A 20,319-nucleotide genomic window follows, 5' to 3' on the forward strand; every position below is an offset into this window, starting at 1 on the left:
TGAGTAAATCCATTCTGAATGCAGTAAAGTGAGACATTGTAGTTCGCAGGCTGTAAAGTGAGGATTCTCCTTCGAATTACCGTCTCTTACGATCGATGCGACATTGCTTATGTAACCAGCAGTTTTGATCGCTTGTTGTTTGCTTAACAACAATGATTTTTTTTTCGAAGAAATATCGGATCAAAGCTACTCCTAGAAATAAGACTTTAAACGATTCATTTTTATTTAAAAAGACTAGCTTTAAAGTAATTACAGAGTATTAAAGTTTCTGCAAACCATTTGGCAAGATCATTATCAATTTCCTCTCTCTCTTTGTCTCTTGTTGGGTCACTGATGCACCATCCAAACTTCGTCCACAAAAGGGCAGTACAAGTGGCCTAGTTCGACTAAAGAACGGATATAACTCCAACTTCTAGCGTTGGATACTGGAAGGCTTAAAGGAGCATCCGGCATCCCTTTTTCGCCGACGAAAACACTTTCCAAATTGTGACTTTTCCTACGCTTTCCGGTTCTGTCCCTCTGTTTGTGTCTGTTTTCGCTGTTTGCAGAACATTTAACCGACGACCGTTTGGAAGACAAATGAAAGGCCATCATCACATCAATCAATGTCCGAACGATTACATCGCATTTAAAGTAATCATTGCGATGAAGGTTACTTTCAGTAACTCGCCAGCCCTGCCAAGGGCCATAATGAATGGTTTTTATAATTTTTATATTAAATTAGGCTTCAGTTATATTGGCATTTGGCATTAATATCGGTCGGTATTAATAAATCGGTTATCGTTTACGGCATTGCGCATTAAAGATAGTATCACAGAGCGTCACAAAGAGCATTTCTCGAGCCATAGGCCATGGCCAAACTGACTCGTTAAGTAATTTTAATATTAATTATCCCTTCTTCTCTGCTTTATGTAACTCAATCCGTTGATGAGCCTCCCTTGTGTATCGTCTCAGCTGCTTGCTTGTGAAGTACCGTTTGTAGCTCTTGGTTCGGTTTCCTCCTGTTCCCAAATAAGCTCCTTTACACCTTCCTTCATGTTTTAATCATAAAGCACAGCATAAACACACCCACAACAGACACGCCTGCCGTTAAAGATACAAACTTCGCTTCCCTTCTTTAAGCATTACGCGCGAGCAACACACAAGCGATTGCCAAGGTACCGTGCTCTCCAGCAAATTCCACTCCGCCACTGAGGTACCCGCGTGCCTTCCGCACCAATACCTCTCCAGTGGTCGAGATTCTGTAAATTAAATTCCTCTAGCCGGTAGGCAGCAGCACCAGCAACAGCCACTGTGGTAAGCATCGCTCGCATAAGTTATGGCAGACCGGGCGCAAGCTGCTATCGATATTCAGCGGATACACCGCGCATCGCGGCCCTTTACTGTCACGTCACGGGCTACCCACTGACAACCCCGCCGCTTCACAAACGCCGTGCCCCGTTTCCCCCTGACGTCAAAACGCGTAAAGAACATTGATATGTTGCTGCACGTGCGCGGGAAAGTGCGAAAAACAATCGAAATTCACTAAAGGCCACACCCCGCACCTCCTCACACCTCACCGGATCTTTCGCGATACCGAGGCCTATACCGCGCGGCGTTTCTGAATTTTCGCGTAGCGCAAAACCGTTTGAAATCAGCACTTTTGGCCCGCCCGCCGCGGGGGAAAATAAGCTCGCAAGCATTATGAACGGCGCTCCTCGGCGTGCAAAATGGTTTTGTATGTTTTGCGCGAGGCCATTAGAGCGTTTTAAGGGTTTCCTCCTCGACTTCTCGGACACTTGGGACACTTCTCCCTCACCGTGACTCGCTCTCTCTCATAACACTCAATTGCCACTGAAAACCGAGAAGTGGAGGGTGCGCGAAAAGCGATGAAATGGTACAAAAATACCTGCCCTGACGCACTCCACACTTAATTAAACCGTCAAGTGTCCGAAGCGCACGGTCTCGGCTGCTGGCTGCCCATCGGCCACCCCAACCCACTTTCACAGTCTCACGAGCGTGTGTGTGTGTGTGTGTGATTAAAAATAAGTTCCCAGTTCCTGTTTGAAGTGCCACACTTTGCCATAGCGTTTGCCTTTTTGCAAAGGCGCACCACGAGGAGCGATTCCGTAGAATTCATAAACTTCCACCACTAGCTCCGGGCAGCCTCTTTCTCTTTGCTGCTGATCCTTCGTCCTGCTTCCTGGCCGCATGACGTGAGTGTTTCACTGTAAGGCCATCATCGGCTCGATCGGTTCGATGTTTATTCCGGTTCATTGGCAAAATGTACAATTTTCCAGCATTTTTCATCCTCGATGAACATTGGTTTTTATTGCCGGGTTTTTTTTTCTTGGAGTTAATTGCGACCGTTTCTGTGCCGCTTTGCGGTGTGGGTACAGGGACTGATAGACAAATAAGGTACATCCATCAAACTGAATCAAGCGTACCGATCACTACGACGATGGCTATCTCGCGGAGTTCTCGGTGGTTCATCCTTTTCTTTTTCTCTACCAAAGCCTGTACCGGCTAGAATCTGGCCATTTATTTTTAATCACTGCAGCTCCCCTGGTAATCACTTTGCTTATTATTATTGTTATCACTAGCTTATTGAAATTTTTCGAGGAATCGAAATATTCAGAACTATTTCTTCAAAAGTTATCGCCCATAAAATGGGAAAAGCAAAAAAACTCACTATGAAAACGCAATTTAAGTGGAGGAGCAACCGCAATGTTCTTCACATTTTTTGAAACTCAACCCAAGTTACAATACTTGTTACTGTGTACAAATGTTACTCTCTACGGACTCTTATGTTGAATAGGTCAATATAATACCGACGTAGCAGTAAAACACATGCCCATTTCTACGGAAAAAAGTTAGTCAAACTATTCTCAACAATCCAGGGATCTGTTGGCGTGATTTTAACAACAACATCTCACAACGGACGACATGACAAATACGTATACATCTTCATAAAAAGGTTTGAGGTCGAATCATGCGGGAAAATAGCCAAATAGGACTCTAGGACACAGATTGATTGCCCAAATCCGCGCCAAGAACAGCTTCTTCGAACAACTGTTGACCGAATTCAAACCATGTAAATTCGATGGACGACGAAACACACGAAAAAAATGCATTTCTAGAAAAACCACAAAACAAATTTGACTTTGCCAATCATAGAGGGAACGTTGAAAGAAAGTTTCAGTGCATTTACGTAGATACATTTTCCCGTAAGAATATGATTTGACAAGGGATCTGAATTTGTGGCGACAAATCAAATGTTTTCCTCACTAGGGTAACGGTCATTAGAAATTTGTGTAAAGAAGAAGGGTTTACAGAAAAGGAAATTGTCTTTCATTTGTCCACCAATGATCCTATGTAACTTTGATTTAGCTGTCCTTGCAGCAGGTATGTTGTTGATTTTTTTATCTTACATAGATCGATTTTATTAAATTAAAAATTATCAATACAGTAAATTATCTGGATTTCCGTTCCGTGGAATTATATTAGACAATTATCAAAAGAACACAGAAAAAATGTATCAGAAATATATAAAAATCAGCAGAAATGTAATGTAGAAATATAGAAATGTAAAATGGTGATGTGCAATAAGATGGCAAATGAGAGGACCTGTAGTATACAACTTTTTGGGTAATTGCAAATTAAAAGCTTCATTGCCATGGGGTGTTCTCTCTCTCTATCTGGGGTTGCTTTGACGCATAAAAGGGTCCTGCGCAGACCGCAAAGGGCGTCCACAATAAATTGTGAATTCCCTTTTGGATCATAGTAACCCATCAAATCAATCCGACTCGCGCCGACCACCAATAAACACCAATCGATTGTTGAACATCGCTTGGTTCATTTTTCATTCAGTTCGATCCCTAACACACGCACACAATAATTCGTACATTATTGTTTCAATTGCGCCTCGCACTGGCACGTGTCCTGCTACCAGACTCTCGCTCTCCATCTCTCTCTCTCTCTCTCTGTTGCCTTCCTTGGCGCAAAATGGGAGATGATGCTTCCAGCTGCTCAAAGCGCAATGATTTATCGACATCGCACCGCACCGCACGTAACGATGCGGAGAACAATTTGTTTTACCAACACACCCACGCACTACGCTGTGCTAGTAATCGGCGTCCTTATCTCCTCCCCCCCCCCCCCCCACGCAAACCAAACGCTGGAAGGCATCACCATCAGTGCCAATACTTTTCTCCTACCGTAACGGTCGATCCAAACCAATTAGTACACACGTTCCCATCACACACCATCAACACCGACACGTTACATCAGCAATCATCCCGCGTGAATTCATTTATCATCTCTTTTTGGGGATGGGATGAGTGGGTTCCTGGATGTAGTAACAGCAGTTGTACTACTCGAATGCTACCATCCTCCCCGTTGCTAGTTATCGTTGCTGTTGCATTAAAGTATCTTGTGCTACTGGCCAGGTGTATTATAGCATTAGCATATATCTTGCTGTGTGGAGCTTTTAATGGTCTTCAATCTGGCGCCGCCGCGTTATAGTTTCGTGCTTCGGACGCGCCACCCACCTGGGGGAAAGGGCCAGGGGGGGTGGGCCACATCATTAAATGGTATTAGCCAAAGGCCTCGGCCGGTGGTTCGTGCTTTTGCTGCCTTTCAAAATAGTTCGCCGGATCACATTTCCGAAGTAAGCACCACTCCTCCTCGGCAGCGGTTGTGCTACAATAACAACAACAGCATCAGCAACAACAACAACAACATCAACGTTCTATCGATCCGCTACCAATCCTAGAAGCCGGTCGGATCGTAAAATTTCGAGTAATCCTACCTTTCACCACAGGGCGCAGCCAACTCACCTTACGCGAGCCAAGCGCTTTCACCAGGACGAATGTGCGGACGGTTTTATGGTCGGCCGCTAACGCTGACGCCAACGCCGGAAGCGCGGGCGTCGAGCGCCATGATAGTCACGGCGTGGATCGCCGGCGTGGCTTTGCTGGAACCGCTCGAAGCGCCAGCATAAACTCGTCATCGTCCTGGGCTGTCCTCGTCGTCGTCGTCTTCATCGTCGTCCCCGTCACTCCATTGATCTGCTCCCGATACCCCGCTCCCGAGGTCGACAACCGCCCCTTCGAGTATCCTTTCTTCTCTATTTGTGATTCAATAAACGTGAAGCATAAGCTCCCCACAGCGCAGCCTGACCTGACCGACTGTCCGATGGCCTGGGGACCACCATCCACCGGGTTCTTTTTGGCTCCAATCCCGGGTCGAATCATAACAAGCCGACGCCGATGCTGAGACCGGTGTGTGGTAGTCGTCATTAAAATGGAAAGTATCCTATATCAGGACGCTCCGATCGCTGAAATATAAAACATCGAGCCCATGGCCCCTCCAAGCCATGCCGCGCCACTCCACCAACAACATCAAACCAGCGGATTCGGATTCCACCATCCACGACGAGAGGTGTATTAATATAAATATATATATATCTTCTTCGGTGTGCCTCGGTGACCCAATCGTGCACGGCCTGGACTGGCTTTGTCCGCGTTCGTCTTTCGTTTGTGATGAAGACTGCTGCTGCTGCTGCTGGTGATGACGCCGCCGGTAGTGGTGCTATCTGCTAACTCCCTGACATTCCGTTTTAGTGTTTGCCCGCATCTTTAGCGTTACATCAGTCAGCGCCAATGAAACGTAACGACTGCCAGCCTATCTCTGCCGTGCGTCTCTTTGGATATCTTCGGTAGCAACAGCATCAGCAACAGTAGCAACAAGGTGTACAGCAGCAGCAGCAGCAGCAGCAATGCGCATAAAATGCCAAACCCATAAACGGAACGTTCACGTCTTAGCCAAAATGTGAAAAAAAACCCAAACCATTGAATCGATGCCGACAGAACATTGCAAATTCCGAGGAACGCCGATGACTGAATGCGGCCCTCAAGTGAGCATTCGCGCAGTTCGCGCTCTTAATTTCTGCCACCGTTTACCGGTTATGTGAATCGAATCGACGCAAAATTGCGCGATTTGTGACTGCTTTAAAAGGGAGGGAGGGAGAGGGCGCAATAAAACACCCGGTTCCTGGCACGCCATAACATCATCCTGGATGGTAAGACAGCAGCAGTAGCAGCAACAGCAGCACCTCGAACGAATTTGATGTACGAATCGAGCACCCCAAAAATCGGTTCTTATCACACTCGTCCCGGGTGGGGGTTCTTGTGCGATAATTTAATTAAATTTATACATTCCCATCACGATCGCATCGGGTTCGGTTCGCCAAATCGAACGTCACACTCTGCACGGCCGTTGCGAGCACCATTAACAACTTATCTCAATCGCCACCACAAGCGAACCCCGGGATTGGCCTCTGGTTGTGGTGTGGCGGATTTATAGGTTCACGGACCCCCTTTCCCGCTCCACACCATCACACACACATGCGCACATAAATTGTTGCACTTGGCATAATATGATAATTTATGTAAAGGAAGGACGATGCCCACCTTAGCACGAGGAATTAAGCGTATTCATCAGCGCGAGAGGTGGGGCCTTGGAAGCGAGGGGTGGGTGAAAATGAGGCCACATGGGAGCCCAGGCAGCCCACCATGATAAGCAGGCCGCCTGGTTGGCCAGTAGTTTAAAAGCAGTTTGTTGCTCGTTTGTTCGAATCTGTTAATCGGATGCGCGCTCTTTACTTCCAGCACAAAGCGGGATGGATATTAGGTTGTTTCATATGTAGTTGGGGTTTTTGTAATCGATAGTAAATACCGGTATTAAAATACTCAAAACGAAGACTGACCAATGATATATATTTCATTTTGTACTCTGATCTTTTGACTTGCATCTTCTGGATTCGCCAGCCATGGATATTCCCGATTTTATCTTCAAAAACTGAACTGAAGTCCTATTACATATTGCCATCCTTCTTAAAAGTTTAACCATACAAAGAGCTCTGCAAAAGTCGAAACAAATGGTAGTCTGAGGAAGTCAGCAACGTCAGTACTATATGATGGGTGTCTCAAAAGTTGCCAGCCGAGTTCGCTAAATGTTGGCTGAGGTCATAAAGATGTATGCGATCTAGCGATGTCCCGATGCAATGTGCAATGTGGATTTTTGAATTTGGTCGTTTGGTTCCTTAAAAGCGGCTCAAAAGTTACCACAAATGTCCTTCAACACGCACCTAGCTAAGAGCTTAATTTTCCTTTGGTGAATCTACCCTTTGCAGGTCGTTTGGACGGATAATTTTCTATTGTTAACAATGCCACTTTGAATATCTCTGATGATTAGCTGGAAAATTGATCGAATTCATAAAATCAAAAAGATAATTACAAGTGTTAAAGTCGTTTGTAAAATGATTTTCATTCAATTGATTATAGCATCCGATTATTAAGCTATTTAATGAGCAAACCCGTTGAATATTAGGTCTTTCCTTTATTGTTAATATGTATAACCTTTCTTCAACCCAATGTACCCAACCCAATGTTTATGATGATGTCTCGATTAATGCTTTAATTTCGTCAAGATCAAATGCTTTCGAACGTTTTGAAAGTGGTTCATCTTTGAGTGGTTTTATTCCTCTAGATCGGAATATTTCCAACCAATTTTGACAAAAACTGTCTTTTAATGGTTCCGTACCTACGTGATGAGTGATCACGTATTTTTGCGCAACATGCGCTGCGGTTTCTCTTCTCTAAAAATAATAAAGTAATATGTGCCGAAAATTTTCACTTTTGGAATCCGTATTAAAAGTGACACCACACTCACAAATATCAACGATATTATGCCCACTTTTTTCCCAAGAAAACCTAACTAAAAGTGAGAACTAATGAATTCTAAAAGGATCATTTTTTGCATTGCTAAAAACCGTTAAACAATTGGTCATTGAATTGGAAAAATTGGTCATGAAAATGGACGCATCTACATATGAAACAACCCAATATTTGTGATCCTCTGTGTATGTGTGTGTGTGTGTGCGCGCTTATTGTTTGCAAAATGGAAAATTATGCCTCGATTGATATTCGAATCGGAATCGATTTCGAACGGTAGTCACTCTCGATGTAATTACCCAATGTGGCCACCACCCAGGAGCAGACTCTCATCACTCGATTGAACTGCTGTTGCTTCAGACAAATCCCAGGACACAATCATGGCCAATATCGGCACTCTTGGTCCCCTGGTTGGAAGCCGTAAGCCGCTTACCGCTAACCGTAATATGGAATAAACAATCTAAATACGATGCTGACGATTCCATTTCTCTCGTCGGAAAATACAAAATCAATAACCCCTTCGCCCTCTCACCACTCAACACGCGTTTTATTTCTTTTTGTGTGAGTTTTTTTTTGTTTGTTGTTGTCGAAAACACTCCAACCACTCGTCCTTCTTTGTTGGCCAACAAGGAAGGCAGCAGCAACGAGGAAGGAGGAGAATGAAGGGGACCCCCGCACTGCGGTCCTCAGCAACAACGATGCGACGTAATATTAAATTATCTTATTAAATGTTGGCAACCCTACACCGGGCTTTGAACATTAATATCAAAAGCACATCATACCTTGGAATTAATTCGCGGCAACTTCTTACGCCTCTTCTCCACCCGCCCCACTCACACCTTTCCAGACGAACCCTTCTCTTCCGGCGTTTCGTTTCCTGATTTTCGTCCCCTTGCTCGGACCGTCCGCCTCGGTTGGTGCTTCACTTTTGAATTTATCTCTTCCATGAAATCATAGCGCAGCTGAGCAATATTTTAAACCATTCCGTACCGGTAACTCACCCGAACCAGGAGTCGAGTTACGATTCCGGGGTCCGGATTGTACCTGCCTCCTATCAAAAGACTTCTTTTTTATGTTTTGGGAAGTTACGGCGGTCGAGTCCGTACAGTGTCTCAAAAGAAACAGAGAGAGAACATACATCGTTTCAGTCACCCTCGAAGCCCATGTCCACCGTGCTTCGAATCTTTTCAATCATTCACGACCCCTCCCCCGGACAGGAATGTTTGTTGAAGGGAATGGCCGCACACACACACACAACTTCTTCAATCAAGTTATAAAAGTTTCCTTCCGTTACGCTTCCATTACTAACTCAAATCAACTCGCGCTCGAGTCACTCGACGCGGACAAGTGGCACATAAGAGTAAAACAAAGCGATATCGAAGCACACACACACGCGCGCGCGACACGAAAAAAGTAAATTATAAATAAACCTTGTGTTAGCTTCACAAATATTAAACTTTGACGCAACGCGATGTCCTGTTGCTGGACTGCCAGTCTGCAAAGTCTGCCAGCCATTAAAAAGGGAGGCGAGGGCTATGGTATTTAACTTTTTTCATTCAATTTTTGTTTTTACATTTTGAAATTGCACTCCTAATCTGGCCACGATTTGCCCCGATGATGCCCCGGAAAGTTTTCATAAAAATTGTTAATATTTATTGTTTAAATTGTCTAACACTTGTTTTTTGAGGAAAAAAATGGAAAAATCATTTCATTTTCATCTTCAAAAACCTATCAAAAATCGAAAATTAGGGAAATTTACAAAAACTCGACACGGTTACCTCGACAAACATGTAATCTAACAAAAGAATACTGATTTGTATATTTCCAATAATCCAGCAGAAAGCTATGATGGGCATCGCAAAAAGCACATTTTTGCAGACTCGCCTTTCTAGATTGGAATGCCATGTACATAGTTTTTTTTAACAAATCTTCCACAAAATACAATAAATTATTCTTGAGCTGTAGTTTAATATGAACTTTTGGTAAAAAAAAAGTTGACTGGTTTCATCAACAAAAATCTTCAAAAATGAGCTTTTTTCAACCGTATTAACCATGGCCGCCTCTTAAATGCGTTTAAAGTGTACTCGATGTTTAACAGCCTTTCCGATCCGTTAAAAACAATATAGGCAAATAGGCAAAAGTTAAGATCAACAACTATTAGACGAAACAATAGACACAGCCCACCAGTGCCGCGCTGTTTTCGTTTCTTGCTTCCACTAATCCTATGCGCTGCAGAACGTTTACATAGCAAACTTCTCCTTGGCAAACGGCAATGCTATGACCCATAACCGTGAAGTTGTTAGTGCGTCCCTCCGGGGAGGTAAAGTGCAGCATTAACAGCTGCTCTACTGGCCAGTCCGTCGGCCAGTCAGTCGGTCTGTCTGTCTGTCTCATTTCACTTCAGCAAATTAGTGCGGCATAGCTCCCATTACATGCCCCCTTCAGTGGTGGACAAATTGTGATGAGTAATGAGTTTGGCTGGTAATTTATGCCCGCAAGGTGTACCACTCTCTCTGTATGTGTGTGTGCATGTACGAGTGCATAAGCCATCTTAGCTCCTCTCTAGCGAACGCCATCGCGAAATGCAAGCTTCTACGTCCTACCCCGGCTTTCCAGCTCAGTTCGTTCATTGCTTCCTTCCTTCATTTCTGATTTTTTGTTTTGTTTTACATAACATTTCCCACTACAATCACCCGCAGTGCTAGTTAAGCGTACCTCTGTCTTCTTCTTCTCTCTCTGCGTACCCACCCTGGGAGATGTGGTCCACAGATGGAGTAATTTGCATTTGCGCCACGCCATTGCTGAGCGAAACGCTGAGCCAGATTGTAATTTACTCGACGCCGAACAGCAGTAGCAGCATCGTTGTGCTGACTGGTTGGCAGAAGAAATCACGATACAGCAGCTGCAGCAGCATCAAATCCAGCAAGAACCAGGCAAATGGTCCGACATCCGCCCAGGAACAACATTCACCGTGCACCGTGAACACCTGGGAATGGCATTCAAACGGGTGAAAGCGACAGAGAGAGATAAAGAGAGCGTTGTTTTGCCATTGCTGCGTTTCCTTTCGCGTTTCCTTCGCTTTCTCCTCACCCTTCCACCGAGCAAAAAAGAACCGAATTCTTCTTAAATGTCCCCGAGCTTTTCAAACTTTTCAAAAACACTCTCGGCCTAAGCCGTACCCCGCCTCGAGAGCAACTGACTGACACAAGGCAAGGTAATTTGTCATCGTCGTCGTCCAAGGGTGCAAAAACAAAAACCAAAACAGTGAAATGGTCCTTGGCACACACACACACACGTCTAAGGTTTTCTCGTTGCCTGTGAACGCTCATCTGTCGCTTGATAGCGCTCTCGACACGTTTACTCGTGTTTCGCTTTACGAGAAGTTTTCCCTTTTTGGAAAAGGGACTCACAAAAAAACAAAAAAAAACACACACACAAACTCCCCGGCCCGGCCGACCGGCGGCGCACATGAATAACCACTTATTAAAGCACAGAAGATACCATGGGACCGTTTGTACTTCGGTGGTTCGGTGAAGATGGAGCCTGTTTAACTGTAATTGGGTAATAGCGGCGGCTGACCACCAGGCAATACCCCGGCAATTGCACAAATGGTGAACCAACTGTTTTGGGTGCTGCGCTGGCATTATTTTAAAACTCTTTCTTGCGTTGCGTTCTACTTCCCGCCTTCGTTCAGTCTGGCCTGGCCTACGGGAATACGGGAATACAGCATCGAAACACCCTCCAGTTCTTACTCCGTACACCGTTTTTGTTTGCTTCCAACCATTATTTTATTGCCCCTTCGAGGAGCTCGAAAGATAAGATAGCCAAGATAAACGTTTTAGTTTTTTTGTTCACCCGTATTTTCGTTTCGTTATTTCATTTTCCTTGCCCCCCCCTTTAGCGACCACTCCCTGGTTATAAGATAATAAAATCTGTCTGGGCCTTCCAAACGAACGGCTCTTATCATAACAATTCCCCCTCCGGTTTTTTTTGGATCTGGATCGATATGAATGTTCAATACACCAACAGAGCCTCCCTCCTGGCCCCGTATTGAGCCCATCTAGGTTAGACGATCTGTGTTTTAAAACATGTAAATGCTAATCCTGCTTAAGGACTAGGATTTACCCGGGTACCGTACGGTTTTCGGTTCGGAAAAGACAAGCCTTCAGCAACGCCAAGCGATGGTTATACTTGTTGTGTTCGTTCCTTTTACTCGCAAGGCGCAAGCAATGTTAGCCGGAAAATTTAATTTGGAAAAAGACCAAACCAAACCAGCGAGGGGAGTCTCAATCTCTGCGGCACGCGGCACAAAATGATCTGGCGACTGGGTCGCGATACGCTATTCCGATCGGTATCGGTATTCGGCCATGAATGGCTAATGATGACATACACGCAGAGGCGGTGGAAATGGGACAAAGGATGGCCCAAAAACCCTCCACAATCACGGGCTCACCGGCAAAACAACCACCCTTAGGGTTAAGCTTAGGGATGATGGCTCCCAACGGTCAAAACCGCATTCGCGTGCTCGGTCTTTATGTTTGGCTCAAAACACGATGACCCCCCGAGGAGGAGGAGGGGGAAGGTGCCCAGCCCCCTACACTGACCAGCATGCGTTCGCTGCTCTTTGTTGTCTGCAGTAGGTCCCTCTCATGGGATGACGTTGACGTTTGAGATGTGTTTCTCATGTTCTCGATGATGTCTTGATGCCAAAATCAACTCAAATGGTTGATAGTCCTGCCTCGTACCATGCTCTACACCAGTATCTTCCCTTCTCTCTCTTCTCCTTCTCTCTCTTTCTTCCTCACACACCGAGTACACACATAAGGGTAAGCGTGTACGCTTCCGGTGATTTTGGGCGAGCAACAAAATGGTCACTAATGCCTGAGACCGCTTACGATAATGCTCCACTGGTGGCTTTTCTGCCTCTTTCTCTCTGTCTCTCTGTCTCTTCCTCTTTCTCTCTTCCATGTAGTGATGAGTGGAAACGTTCCCCCTTCCCATTGAAAACGTACTTCAAACGGTACGATACCATGCGCCTCCATCGAGGTACCATGCGCCTCCATTCGTTCGTTCGTTTCTCTTTCATCTTTTCTCGCAGTCCCGGAATTGGTCGAGAACTGAAACACCGAGTGTTGTGACAAATATTACACACCCAAATACACACACACACACACACACAGGGTGACTCGCAAACACAAAGGTGTCGACGATTTAATGGCACCACCACCACCATCGGCCCGGTGCTCCCTTTCGACATGCTCGTCCCGTGACCCGACCCCAGTCGTCGTGCGGCCATTAAAAATGAAAATTACTTTTGCCAAACTGTAAACATGTTGTCGCAGGACAAGGGAAGTACCCGAGTTGGTAACGAGGAGGGGTTGTGATGCGGAGTTTATCTCTTTGTTTGTTTGGTCGCGTGGCGCAGTGTTTACCACCAAACGGTCGCACCGCCGCACGCATAATTGATCGCATCCCTCATCCCCGGCCGATCGTCTTATCCACGCCATGGCACGCCACGGCACGCCATTGCTTTGACGGATTGCACCCGGGGCTCCGTAATTTTCGGTGAAAAGAAAGAACACGCCAAAAGCCTGTCCATATTCATCACGACGACACTACGTGCGCCCAAAAATTAGCAATTCTACCCACTCCACTCCCACCCTTGAGATGGGACCGTTCCATCTTCGGTTCTATGGATCCAAAACGGAGTGCTAAGCCATCAGCGGCAGAGGAGATGGCGGCATCGAAGGCGAACACGAACACAACACCAACACCGGCTTCTCCTCTAATTGCGTATAAATCTGTATCCTGGTGGTGGTGTTGCGACTCCGATACCCCCATTCCCTGTTTCCCTGTTTCATCAAAACGCTACACCGAGGGTCCTTTAATTGGTTTCCAATCACAACTCGTTAAAGCAAATCGTCTCCGTGCGCCTTTCCGGACACGGAAGCGAGAAGCGAGAAGCGGTTGCCTCCCTGACCACCGCCGCCGTTTGTAGGCCTTCTCACCCTAATCCGCTGTAAAGAACGGGATGGAAAAACGGGTCCACGAAATTCACTTACATTCGCTGATATTCCGAGTGGTGTGGTCTTCACCTTTCGCTGTTGCTGCTTCACTCTTCGTTCGTTCGTTCGTTCGTTCGTTTGTTCGTTCCGTTGGTTGGTGTGTGGTTTGATATCAACGCTTATCACGCCGCAAGGCACCACAACCACGAGCGTACGCACTGACTGGTACGGTACGTGGTGAACACTCTGCACTCAACACCGGCCACCCTCGAACGGTTGTGTGGCTTTTGTTATCTACTACAGAGGATTCCGTAGTTCGTCACACGCACATACACACACGCACACACACAGACACTAACTACTCTTCCACCCTGTGTGGTTCTAGCCGCAGATAGCACCCCGTCACTTGCTATACACACGACGTGACACACTACACACTACTATACCGGACATACGCGCTACACATGGTTGCATCCTGGAAGAGAAGAGAACCCGGCGCATTAACCACAGCACACACCGATGGTTGCGATGCAACCAGAAACCCCTCCCCGCTGGCGACGACGACTACGACGACGACCGAAAAGGTCGCCAGGACGACCTAAAGGACGGAGCAGTGGAAGTGGAAGGAAAGTCATAGCGAGAGAGAGAGAGAGAGGGAGACACATAAAGAGAGTACCAAAAACCGCAATTACTACACTTCTGGTCGGTTGCCGGGTGTCTTTACCACCACCACCACCACCCCTAGACAGGCGCATGCAAAAGCGATGTCAGTATGGCACGCACCATCGGTTCGCAGATTTCCCGGAGTCCCAGAGACCAAAGCAAGCGACCGTTCTTCCCGGAATGACCCAAAAAAGGACACTTTACACAACGCACACACACGCACACACACACATAACAGGGCGCTCCTCTCTGTCATTGCGCGCAGTCAAGCGAATGCACTCCAGGTCAACCTTTCCATATTTTTTTTCACGCAGCTTTTCTTCTGTCGTCGTTGCCTCTTTGTTGTAATCCCAAACAATGCGCCACGGTCTGTTGTCTGTTGTGAGAGGACAGAACACGCAAACTGCACACACATACCACGCACGAGCACGCACGTGATCACAAAGCAGAGGAGAAGGACGACGTGAAAGGAGTGTGCCGCGGAGGACGACGCGGAGTTTGCGGTTAAGAACCTGCTTCCGGGGGTAAAGAGGGTGTGAAAATCGAAACGAAGGAAAGGTGGTGCGGAGGAGGTGGGGATGGCGAAAGTTTGGCGTCGTCTGGTGTCTGGCCAACGACGCGGCGCAACAGCAAAACCGCAGCTACGTGGCACGACGAGCCCCCCAGTCCCACCACCCCAGTGCAGTGACAGTCAGCGCCAGCATCGAGAGAAGAGGACGCTCAACCCCAGAAAGAACGCCCAACAAACACACACACACACACACAGAGGCGCACAAGGTACACGGTACTATAACTGGTCGGAGGCTTACGAGCACTGCTGCTGCTGCTGCTGCTGTTGCTGTTGCTGGTAGTACTGCCACTGGAGTGCTTCTGATCGAACGCTTAGCACGCGGAGGACGCAACACTCGATCCGAGACACCCGAGACGAGAGATAGAGAACCGTTCGCTGCGGCGTCGTAGGATGCTCTGACGAGGGCGCTTCTTCACAGCTTCGCGGCTGCTACGTCGACGACTCCGACGAAGCAGACGAACACCGACCGACCCCCCGGCTCATTTCGGCTATCCTGGCTACACGACCTGGTACACGAGCTGTTCGCTCCGGCACCGTTCGCCGGCAGTTCCTGTTCGGGGCCATCACAATATCACCACTACACACTACTACTGGAGCGTGTAAACCACTGGAGCGTTACCATGGCAATCGCAGTGTCGGGTGACGACGCGCCTCCGTCAACCGGAGGACCATGAACAACAGTCGGTCGGTGCAGCAACAACCTGGACAGGACGCACGCAACCACGCAACGGATAGTACATAGAATCCTGATTCAGCGACGACTCTAGCTCGGACATCCGTTACTCAAGTACGTTACAAAACAACGGACCGTTCCGTTACTAAAAACCCCGGAAGTTATGCAATTGGTTTGCGTTGCGGAGAAACAACAGGAAAGTCTTGATCGTCGCAACCAACACCACTTCACTTTATGCTCCGCTTTCCAATGAATCCTTTAAGAAGGAACATTCTAAAAATTCGATTTGCAACAACCGCACCCCGCTCTGTGCCATCAAACCACGCTCCGTAACGGTTTGGTTTGGCTCGTAGTAGACCCGACGAACCGACCTTTGCCCCCCATTTGCGTATGCGCGCATCCCTCGCCCATCCGCCTCATCCCCGAAGCCCAATCCGACGCCCCGACCGTCGGTTCGGTTCGGTTTGGAGTTGTAAACTCCCCGGCACGACGACGAAGACGACAGCGAGCCGGTACCAGGCCCACCAGGTCGCGTTACGCGGTAATCGTAACGTTAACGCCAACCAGCCAGCCAGCCAGCGACAACGAAAACGTTCAAAGAACACGGCCGCTCACCAGTTCAGGGGGGGTCCTGGGTCGTTGGCCATTCCATTTTTCTTTTTTGTTTCTCTTGTTTTTCCTCTTCTCCTTCCTGCATGCAAACATCGTAGCAGAAGGAGGTTCCGTGAGCAGATTGCAGATTGCAAGCAGTGTCTGAGGCCTGGGTATCATTCGCCGGTACCGGTGTGCGCAATGTAGCGCAAAGAGTTCAGTTCACCGGACCCCGGCCAACAATCATGCACAGCCGGGGGCTACACGTGGTGTGCTTTATGGGGGTAGGGAGTCATAACGGGCTTGAAATGAAAAAACGGCGTTCGTTCAATCTACAATACTCTATACCTTGGAAGGAGCCCCCTTGTTGTGAATGCCATTCTCCGCTCCCAGATGCCAGGTCTCATCAGCACAGCTATCATCATCATCATCATCATCATCATCAGCATCATTGCATGTCCGTCTTCATTTCATTTTGAAATATGAAAATACTTCTGCTGCCTTGTGGAATGCATTGGCCACCTCCGGTTTTACAGCGCGTTCGGTGTGGAGCGCTGGAAACACCCGAACCGAAGCTAGCACCCAGCGGCAGTAGTACAGTTCTGGAATCTGCCGAGTGCGCGCGCTACTGCCGTGTCGTATCGATCTGCGGCGTTTGACACGGCCAGTACCCAAGTCCAATGAAAGTCCGTTCCGTGCAGAGGAAAGAGAGAGAGAGAGAGAGGCAGACCGGGCTGAGCCGGGATAGAAAGTTGCTCTAGCCGGAACGGAAGTCTGGCGTTTGAAATGCGGCCAAAACGTGCCCGCCCCCAGGACGGGTGGTGGGAGGGATAATTTGATGTCAACGCTCTCGTCTTACACTGTTTCGCCTCGAAGCGCTTGATCGAATTCCATCCAACCAAACTCCCGGGAATGCCGGAAGCTGACATCATCCGCCATCACCCTCGTTCTTCGTCGCTACGCCGGATCGCTCCCCGTTACTGGCCACTTGGTCACATCAGTTCATCAATACGAGCATCGCCATCACATCGCACCCAATTCATTGCGGATGGTTCGCCTGCGGCGTCGTCGTCCTCTTGGAGTCCTCCGGTCAAACGGGGCCACTGACAACAAGACAACCGATTAACGCCACAAAATCACTTTTTGCTACATCCGCCTCCGGTGGGTTGCTTTCAACCACCCGGAGATGGTTCCGATGACCGGATGCTAGTGATTGAGATTGGACAACAACGGCGGGGGAGGGGGATGTCTTCTTCGTGAACGTGACTCGTGAAACCACTCCGATGGCGCCTACAATTCATTTGTATTAGCCAAACCCCGTCCCCTCGAGGGGTAAGTAAAACTTTGCCAATCATCAGCCACCCAACAGCAAATCAGCACTTCATCCGCTGAAAAGGGGCGCAGCTGTTGTCACCTGGCCAGCCGTCCCAATGATTGGTGACCCGATTGATCTGCAATTCTGCCAATCCAACCACCAAACTGCTTCCCGTTACTACCGAATGGCCAATTTGTGGTCCGCTTCCCAGAAGATCGATCGAATCGATCCATACCATCGCAGCAAACTTTCCAATCCAAAATCGAAAAGGAAGCGAAGCTTTTTTGCCACAAAACTTGGTCCCTCTTTTCGGTCGGGATGAAGAAGCACGGCGGAGTCCGAGTCCGAGTCCGAGAGGGAATTCGGAACTCCACAGTTCCGAGCTCGGAAAATGTCGATACAAACTAACTTCCGCCACTGCCAAGCAACCATTGTGTAGTGTTGGGCGCATTGAGACCTCAAGAATTGAGCTTCTAGGGTAAGAGAGAGAGAGAGTGCGCGTTTCTCCTGAAGCACCGAGCTGGAATCGAATTATCGGTGCGCAAAGCGTTACCTAAGGAGCATATTCGTTTCCATATTTTCCCCTTCTTTTTTGCATCTCTTTTTTCCACTGGTGCCAGTTACAAAACACCTCAGTTCTACTGTAAGCTGTCGTACCTCTTTTGTGTTCGTGGTAACGTTGTGTGGCGAGTGCTTTCCACACAAACTTCCAGCCAATCTACCGGCAGTGCACTGGAGCACACACACACACACAGGTACCTAGAAGCAGAGCAATTTGTATAGTTAACAGTAAACTAGCTGCAACAAAAGTATGCGGTACAAAAAGTGCGGTATTCATACAGCATTACAAGGGGCTCCTGTTTCCAATTCAATCGACTCACCAACGAGTTGTGCCCGGCAGACCGGCCACCTCCAGGCATCTCTACCTGCCGGACCAAAGCATGGAAGCCAGTGTTGCAAATCTGGCTAATTGATTTATCAATCGTAAGATCGTCCATCCAGTTCTGAGGATACATCTTCGCTCTGCCGGTCAGCCGGTCAGGGGAAAGGCCAAACGAATCCTTTGCTACAATCTGTGGATTAACGTACCGTGAAGCATGGGCGAGCTCCAGCGAACGAACTTGTTTGAAATCCCCTTTTTGCTATGGTTATCGACATCACGACAGGAAGTTACCTCCCGCGTTTCAAATGGTGCACCCCACCGTGAAACCCGTCATAACTAGTAGTTGCCAACAACGGAGCACCGGAGGAATCCGTTCGAATCGCTCCGGATTGCCTTCGGTTTCTGTTTCTGGTTCCGTTCCTGTCTGCACATTCCTTCTGCACTTCACACTCTCTCGCCTCTCGATGGTGGAAAATCTCCGGAACTCTGCTACCGCCACAACACCGCTGCTGCTGTTGCTGCTGCTGTTGGTGATTCAGTTCCAGAGAACCTGTCAGGCGTATGAGAAGTCAACCGTGAAATGTTGTACATTATACAATCCACCGGGCAAAGTTGCGATTGCGGCCGTAACGGAAATCTTCCCTCGATCTGTGATTGACAATTTGACAAGCGGCAAAGAGGGGTGGGATCTCACCCGGGGCCGCGCCCGTCCACTAACATCAAAGCACACTTTCCGCAGCCGGCGATTATGATTGATGTGCTGGATGTTCGCTGGCCCCTCATCCGCTTCTTAGCGAAAATCCGCTCCTCATCTGCGGCAAGGTCCTGGCGACAACGATTTCAACGTGACGAGGGCGCCTGCGGGTGCGGCCTTTTGGGGCGAGTGGGGCTATGGGTTCCGATGGTTCGAAATCGAAATGGAAAACATGGCTTTCGTCTTTTCGACCTTTCTGACTTTATGCACTTAACGTATCCGGTAACGTGGCACATCCCGGGGGTGGTAAGCTGGGAGGTTAAGCGCTCAAAATCAAATTGTTTCTGGAGAACGCACGGACTCGGTGCGCCAGTACGCTCTGTGCTTCAATCACGCACATTACATCCCGTCGGCTTACCGGCCGTTGCTTCAAGGAGCATCATTTTCACGCACCGTCAGTTCGACGAATGCGCTCCGGGTTGGTCGTGGTTTTACGATTACTCGGAACGATCAAATTATTCCACCAAATCGTGCTCGCCGGTGCTTATGTTTTATCTGTCGGTGTGCGTTCAACGGTACCGTTGACCGGCCTGATTGGATTCGATTCAGGTGCGTACTCTTTTTCGTCGGAAACTCCGGGAGTGGGGTCTTACCGCATCCTCGCTCCTGCTTCTTCGCCGCTCCGTCCCTGGATGTTTAAAATGAAACATATCTTAACATGATTCGACTGATGGTTGGTTCGCTCCAATTCCGCTCGATAAATGCACTTATTTGGGCACTGGCCTCGTGGTGGGCAAAGGCTATCATGACAATGTAAACTGGTTACAGAATTTTCAATCTTCATAAATGAAAAGCGCAAGACACGAGCCCCATTCAATTGAATGTTACATGGTGTGCACCTTTGGGGGTTTATTTTAATCTGTGCCAAAAAAAAGGTCTCATTCTACCTAGCAAAAAGTATGCACATCAAATATTCAAACAGATATGTCAAAAAGAAGTTGTAACGATGCACAGCATCTTGAAAACGTAGATTTTGACAAAGCCACTTTAAAGTAACGAGATATATTACGCCAAGAATAAAGCAGGATTTATCGATAATCAGTATCTTTATCACGGATACTCTTGTGTATCTGTGTATCAGTAGCTTTGTCAGTGACATTCAATACTAGTGAAAGGACCACTATTTATGTAAAAAAAAATGTAAAACGT

General features: G+C 47.7%; 1 protein-coding gene across 1 annotated transcript in view; it reads right to left on the bottom strand.

The window, feature by feature from the left end:
- Window positions 1-15,292, bottom strand: part of LOC125957539 (GTP-binding protein Di-Ras1) — a 30,886-nt gene extending 15,594 nt beyond the window's left edge. Inside the window, exons 1-2 of the mRNA XM_049690315.1 lie at window positions 15,193-15,292; window positions 13,778-14,195 (exon numbers count right to left, since the gene is read on the bottom strand). The gene's annotated coding sequence lies outside the window, so the exon portion shown is untranslated. The remainder of the gene's footprint in view (window positions 1-13,777; window positions 14,196-15,192) is intronic.
- Between the last annotated feature and the right edge of the window lie 5,027 nt (window positions 15,293-20,319).

This window comes from Anopheles darlingi, chromosome 3, assembly GCF_943734745.1.
Source record: "Anopheles darlingi chromosome 3, idAnoDarlMG_H_01, whole genome shotgun sequence".
NCBI classification, from domain to species: domain Eukaryota; kingdom Metazoa; phylum Arthropoda; class Insecta; order Diptera; family Culicidae; genus Anopheles; species Anopheles darlingi.